The sequence below is a fragment of the Pinus tabuliformis genome, chromosome 4_2 (genome assembly GCF_031772625.1).
Source record: "Pinus tabuliformis cultivar Carrire ecotype Pingquan chromosome 4_2, CPIR1, whole genome shotgun sequence".
Classification (NCBI taxonomy): Eukaryota; Viridiplantae; Streptophyta; class Pinopsida; order Pinales; family Pinaceae; genus Pinus; species Pinus tabuliformis.
In genome coordinates, this window is record NC_142304.1 from 469,846,525 (window position 1) to 469,853,219 (window position 6,695).

At 35.3% G+C, this 6,695-nt stretch overlaps 1 long non-coding RNA gene across 5 annotated transcripts; it reads right to left on the reverse strand.

Moving 5' to 3' along the window:
- Nucleotides 1-2,864: 2,864 nt before the first annotated feature.
- On the reverse strand, nucleotides 2,865-6,287 carry LOC149170004 (uncharacterized). 5 transcript variants are annotated; one of them, XR_016259454.1, is made up of 7 exons: nucleotides 5,941-6,287; nucleotides 5,685-5,731; nucleotides 4,443-4,760; nucleotides 4,164-4,353; nucleotides 3,849-4,029; nucleotides 3,545-3,720; nucleotides 2,865-3,366 (listed from the first exon to the last, which is right to left on the reverse strand). It is a non-coding gene; the product is annotated as an uncharacterized LOC149170004 (long non-coding RNA). The 5 variants fall into 5 exon arrangements; XR_016259452.1 differs by lacking the exons at nucleotides 5,685-5,731; nucleotides 5,941-6,287 and having other exon boundaries at nucleotides 3,849-4,024; nucleotides 4,164-4,189; nucleotides 4,288-4,353; nucleotides 4,443-5,075; XR_016259455.1 differs by lacking the exons at nucleotides 5,685-5,731; nucleotides 5,941-6,287 and having other exon boundaries at nucleotides 4,164-4,189; nucleotides 4,288-4,353; nucleotides 4,443-5,075.
- Nucleotides 6,288-6,695: the final 408 nt, after the last annotated feature.

Here is a 6,695-nt window from a genome sequence, read left to right on the forward strand (position 1 = left end):
TATACACACACACACACACACACACACACACACACACACACATATATATATATATATATAACCTAATTTAAATTACTAAATATTGAATTTACAAATAAAATAAGATGATTATATAAATAACAATATTAATAAAAATACAATTAAATAATTATAAAAGTACAAATTTAAATTATATAAAATTAAATCCAAATTATAAATTTATATCAAATCAAATATAATTATTTAAATAAAATATAATCATTGTCCTAAAGTGTGTGTAGAGATAGAGAGAGTGAGGAGTCTAGAGAGAGCATGGGAGGGGAAAGGGGTTCTAGAGAGAGAATGGATGGGAAGGCACGAGTTGTGGAGAGAGAGTGGGGGAGGGTGTGGAAGGGGGGTAAGTGAGTGAGTGGGAGAGAGAGTGGGGGTGGAGTTTGATGTTATGAATTTGAGATATAATGCTATAAATTCATATTATATAAATAAAAAATAATCATTTAAATACAATTATTCAAAGGCAATCATACGATTATAGAAATCAAATATAATCATTGCCCCAAAGTGTTTGTGTATAGAAAGAGAGTATGGGGAGGGGGAAAGGGGGTGTAGAGAGAGAGAGAAAGTGGGTGAGACGGTGTGGGTTGTGGAGAGTGAGAGAGAGGGAGGGGGCATGGAAGAGGGTGAGTGGGTGTAGAGAGAGAGTGTGTGTGGAGGGGGCGAGAGCGGGTTGGATGTTAAGAATTTGAGAGATAATATTTGTATGTGCATATTTATAGAAAGAGCTTCTATTAGCTTCAAGAATTATAAATTCTCTACTAACCAGGCCAACCACGTCAAGGTGGAAGCTCATCTGGCCTCCCCCCTCACTTCTAACCTATTATTACGCTACACTCATCACTCCCCAATCCCCATGTTTTATTTTATTTTAAATTACATATAATATCTGAGTCACATTCATTCTAAATGCTAGATATAAAGGAAACCCAAACAATAAATTTAATACATTATCATCAATGCACATCAAATTTTGTAAACGTGAAAACATTAGGCTCATTTTTTTATTATTGCAGAAAAATAAGCATCAAATTTGTAATCAGTACAAGAAAAGATATTATAAATACACAAACCCCATAAAAATGTGAAACATACAAACATGACATGCCAAACACAAAAAAATGTTGTAAAATTTGCATAAATATACAAATCTATGTGGACAATGAGCAATCCCAATGTTTCATTTTATTTTAAATTACATACAATATGTGAGCCACAATCATTCTACATGCATAGATATAAAGGAAACCCAAACAATAAATTTTATACATAATCATCAATGCACATCAAATTTCCATTAATACACGAGTAGATATCAAATTTTATAAACATGAAAACATTAGGCATAAAACTTTTGATTATAGCAGAAAAATAAGCATCAAAGTTGTAATCAATACAAGCAAAGATATTATAAATACACAAATGCCAAAAAGTGTTAAACATACAAACATGACATGCCAAACACAAAAAATGTTGTAAATGCATGAACATACAGACCTATGTGGACAATGAGCAATGACAATGTTTTATTCTATTTTAAATTACATACAATATGTGAGCCACATTCATTCTAAATGCATATATATAAAGAATTTCCATTAATACATTAGTAGATATCAAATTTTGTAAACATGAAACATTAGGCATAATTTTTTTTATTATTGCAAAAAGATAAGCATCAAATTTGTAATTAGTACAAGCAAAGATATTATAAATACACAAACCCCGAAAAATGTGAAACATAGGAACATGACATGTCAAACACAAAAAATGTTGTAAATGCATAAACATACAAACTTGTGCGGATAGTGAGCAATGGCAAAAGAAATTCACACACTTCAAAGTACATATCAACATGTCATGCACAATCATTGTAAATACTATGCAAACCAAACTCAAAACGCAAGCATGGTTACAATCATGAATACACATCAAATTTTGTAAGCACACAAACATTAGGCATCATTGAATTGTTTATTACTCAAGCAGAATTGTAAAAGAAAACTCACAAACATTGCACTTCCTCTTTTTATCGTCACCCAAAAATGTTGCAAATACACAAACATACAAGCATCACGTATCAATTACACCCTAAAAAGGTTGCAAATGCATAAGATACAAGCACATGGAGATACTAAGCATTGGTAAATGAAATTCACACACGTGCAGAGTACATATCAAAATGTCATACACAATCATTGTAAATACACACGCATACAAATGGAACTAAAACCACAAACATCACTACAATCATGAATACACAGCAAATTTTGATCACTGTACACAAAGAATATTGTAAATACAAAAACATACAAATGTCACCCATCAAATTTTGATCATCACACATAAAATGTTGCAAATATACACATATTGCACATCAAATTTGAATCATCGCAGAAAACATGTATTAGATAGTTATTCCTAAAGGGGACACACATGCACACATTTTAGAACACATATCAACATGCAATTCACATTCATTGTAAATACAAACACTAAATATAACTCAAAGAGCAAACATTGTCATGCACAATCATGAACAAAGTAAAAAATGTCATCAATCATCAAACATTACATGAAAAGAATATGAATAAGCATCACTACACAAACAAGAACTATTTTAATGCATTTAAAAATTTAAAATGTGTAAAGCATGCATACTAACAATTAAGAAGTTATTAACTTAAAATCTATGATGCTAATTACTTTTAAACATAATAAAGGGAGGAAAAGTAAAAACTAGAAAGTGGAAAGAGAGAGAGGATGCACAAGCCCTTAAGAATGACCATGGTTCATTCTCAAGGGCATTGAGAAGAGGCTTTTAACCCCTTCAAACAAAAAAATATTTTTTATTATTATAAGATTTTCAAGAGTAATTACAGAATGAATACATAAATGTTAATTTCTTTTGAAGGCGATCAATGTGTCTTATGTCATGAACATGATGGAGATGTAAATGCTTTGGCCATGGACATATATTCCAGCCATTATCTGCAAAAATAATATATGTTAAAAATCAGTGACAATCTATGCTACTTTTCTGATACAGTATAACAAAAAAAATACATAAATATTTTGTATACAAAACTACTTTGCATAAATTCCTATAACAAAAAATGCATAAATGCTTTATATATATTATTTTTTTAACCGGACTCTTTTTTTTATAGCGTTTTTTACTCCTAACTGTTAAAATTTAATATTTATATTTTATCTAGCAAGCCAAAAATAAATAAAAATAATAAGCCCCTGTGCATCTTGAAGCCCATCATTCAGTGGAGTGGAGTGGTCTCCTCCCTGCGTTCATTCCTGTGGAGAGCCCATCACACATTCCTGTGGAAAGCCCATCACACAGCTGAAAATGAATTACAACAATCAAATGATCAAAGCTGAAAATGAATTACAACAATCAAATCATCTTACAACAATCAAATCATCAAATTGATAAAATTCACTGGGTTGGGTTATCCAATTTTAAATGTATATCACGATGAAAACTAAGAAAATTTACCCATAGTTGCATTCACATAAAATCGGATGAAGCTCAGAAAATATAACAGTTCCATTGCTTTGCTTCATAATGCTCGGGCCGCTCATCACTTGAAAAGGGAGAAGGATCTTCATCCCTCATAGCTTCTCATTCATTCTCAGCGGAAAAATTAAATTAAAAGCCCCTCCTTCTCAATCCTGGAAAAACCAAGCAAATACCAAACAATCCTCCTTCTCAATCCTGGAAAAACAAAGCAAATACCAAAAAAAATAGGCATATATACATATATATAAAGTTGGGATGGGAATTCAGGTATAGGCTCCACCTCCTCCAGTCCACACTGTTCATCTTCCCATATGACCGTAACCGTCACCGTCCGAGTGGATCGCTGCCACTATCAGTCATCCACCTTCCATTGCCGCTGTGGATCTCCTCATTAACTGCGCTGTTGGAATGTGCGTCCTTTGTCAGAGCATTGAAACAGCACATCGTGGGGTTCAACTGCTCTGCCAAATCATTAAATCAAAACCCAATTCCTATGTGAGAAAAACTTACAAAACCAAAACAGAACAGTGCATAATTTGGAATCCTAACATCTACAGAATGAAATTTTAGAATGAAAAGATTGGACGAATCTTACCACTCTTTTTATACTGTCCTGTCGACCTTTAAAGAGAGAAATAATCAGCACAGTACAAGTACAGGTCATGCAACTCTCTGGGTCACGTCATGTGAAAAAAGGAAATGTATTCAGTTGAGATTACCCTGAAATCTATGCGTCCTCTGCATAGTTGATACATGCTATAACCGCTTAGCTCCCAACATAACTCCTGCGCCACAATATAATATACGATTCAATTATTTAATCCTCCCAAATTCTTAGAGATAAGTTACACATTTTATACATACATTATCAGACCTGCTTGTTTCAGGCAGTGCAAGCCAAGTTCCATGGCCCTGTTTATCAGCACCGTATAGACCTCCCTTTTTGGGCTGTGCAAGCCAATTTCCATGGGTATCAGAGAATTGAATTGAATTGAAGCGCAGCAGCGGGCGGAGGTCAGGGTTTATGACGGATGGATCTAGCTCTGAGTACCAGGCTGAGGCTGCGTTCCGTCCGTGACGAGAGGCAGGAATTGGTTTGAATTGAGCAGAGCAGGCATTGTGTTAAGACCGGCCCATGCTATTGAAACTGCGAAATGCATTTAAGGAACGTTGGGAACCACCACAGAGAGACCTGCATATATGCAACCACAACCACAATTATGCAGCACCATAATATGACATATGACATAAATATTTATACGCCCATACCGGGAACAGAACGTTACCCATGTGGTCAGAGGTTCAAGTCCTGGGTTCAAATCCCGCCAACGAAACATTACCTAGGAAGTTCAAGCCCTCGTTTCAACTGATTATATTTTGGATGTAATATTTCATAAACCCTCAAAGTTTACTGATAAATACACATATAAGTGATCTATCGCTGGAATAAATATGGCAGAGGTTCAAGCCCTACTTCAACCGTCTAACTAATTATATTTTGGATTTAATATTTCATAAAATCTGAAGGCCACAGGGAAAAATCCCATCGGGTCAGAGGTTCAGACCCTACTTCAACAGTGTAATTAATTATATTTTAGATTCAATATTTCATAAACTCTCAAGGCGACCCGAGTTCAAATCCCGGCAACAGAACGTTACCCATATTTTTGGATTCAATATGTCATAAGTAATCAAGGCGACTCGGGTTCAAATCCCGGCAACAGAACGTTACCCATCAGAACGGAGGTTCAAGACCTCCTTCAAAGACTGTAACTAATTATATTTTGGAAGTAATATTTCATGGATAAACGCACAGATCAGTGAACTGCCGCTAATCTCGGTTCTTACATTAATTGAAATGAAATTATTAGTTGCATCTGATGCCTAATCTATTTTTTTAGAATTTAAAATGGGTACTAGCAATTATGGGGCGTATAAATATTTATGTCATAATTAAGGTTATGATTCATAATTATGCAGGGCCGATCCCAAATCAAATTACAGCTTGAAAAGGGCCGATCCCAGACCAAATTAGTTCCTGCTAATCCCACTCATCATTTTGTTAATCATGTATATATTTGAATATATATAACCAGAAAGATGCAAAGAAATTTACCTACTCTACCTGGGTTCAATCCTTGCGCACACCTGTGGATTCGAAAACTGATGCAGGTACCAATACCAATTCATATTTAAGTTAGTTTAGCCAGGCAATTCAATAATACTTCTTGAACAGAGCGAGCCAATTGCATCAAATTACAAAATTCATATTAAACCCTGTGATGTATGTCGTCACTTACTAAGCTAATCTAAAATCTGTATCAAGATTAAAAAAAGGAAACCCAATGAAAAGAAAAGAAAACAGATCTTACAGGTACAGAAATTTGCCTGCTAGAATCGAGAAGGATGTGGGTGGATATCTCCTCATATATCTGCCTGCGATTGAACCCTTTCGTTCCTGCTCCTGCTGATTAAAAATTGAATTGAATAGATGTCATGTTTACCCTCACCTCCTCCCGGTACCTCGCAACACAACAACACATACCAGCCCAGACCAGACCATACCATACCAGACTCATACCAGACAAAACCAGACCACACAAAACTCATACCAGACCAGACCAGACATGACATGGAGCTCCAAGACAAGACTAGACTCAGCCCAGCGCAGGTAGCCATGGGAGGGGGAGGAGGAGGAGATTCGGTAAAGGCATAGATTGGGAGAAGGATTGGAAATAAATATTGCTGGTTGGATTCAACGGCCCTGCTTTTCTTGACTGCCACCTCTGCAAAAAAAACACTTCTCTCACTGCCACCTCTGCAACGGTCGTGCTTTTCTTGACTGCAAAAAAACACTTCTCTTCACTGCCACCTCTACAAAGGCACGTTGTGGGGAGATGTGGAAAAAGCATCTTGGATTGCGAGTCGCCACATCAACAAGTCTTTAACCATTCACTGGTTGCAATAATTTCCGGAATTTCAACCATTCACTGGTTGCAATAATTTCCGGAATTTCAACTTTGTTAAACGCACAGTATCGCATTTGAAAAGTGATTATATATATCAAATAATGGTTTCTCTCCGTCTCTCTCTTCAAAAAAACCATATTAAAAATACTTCACCCAAA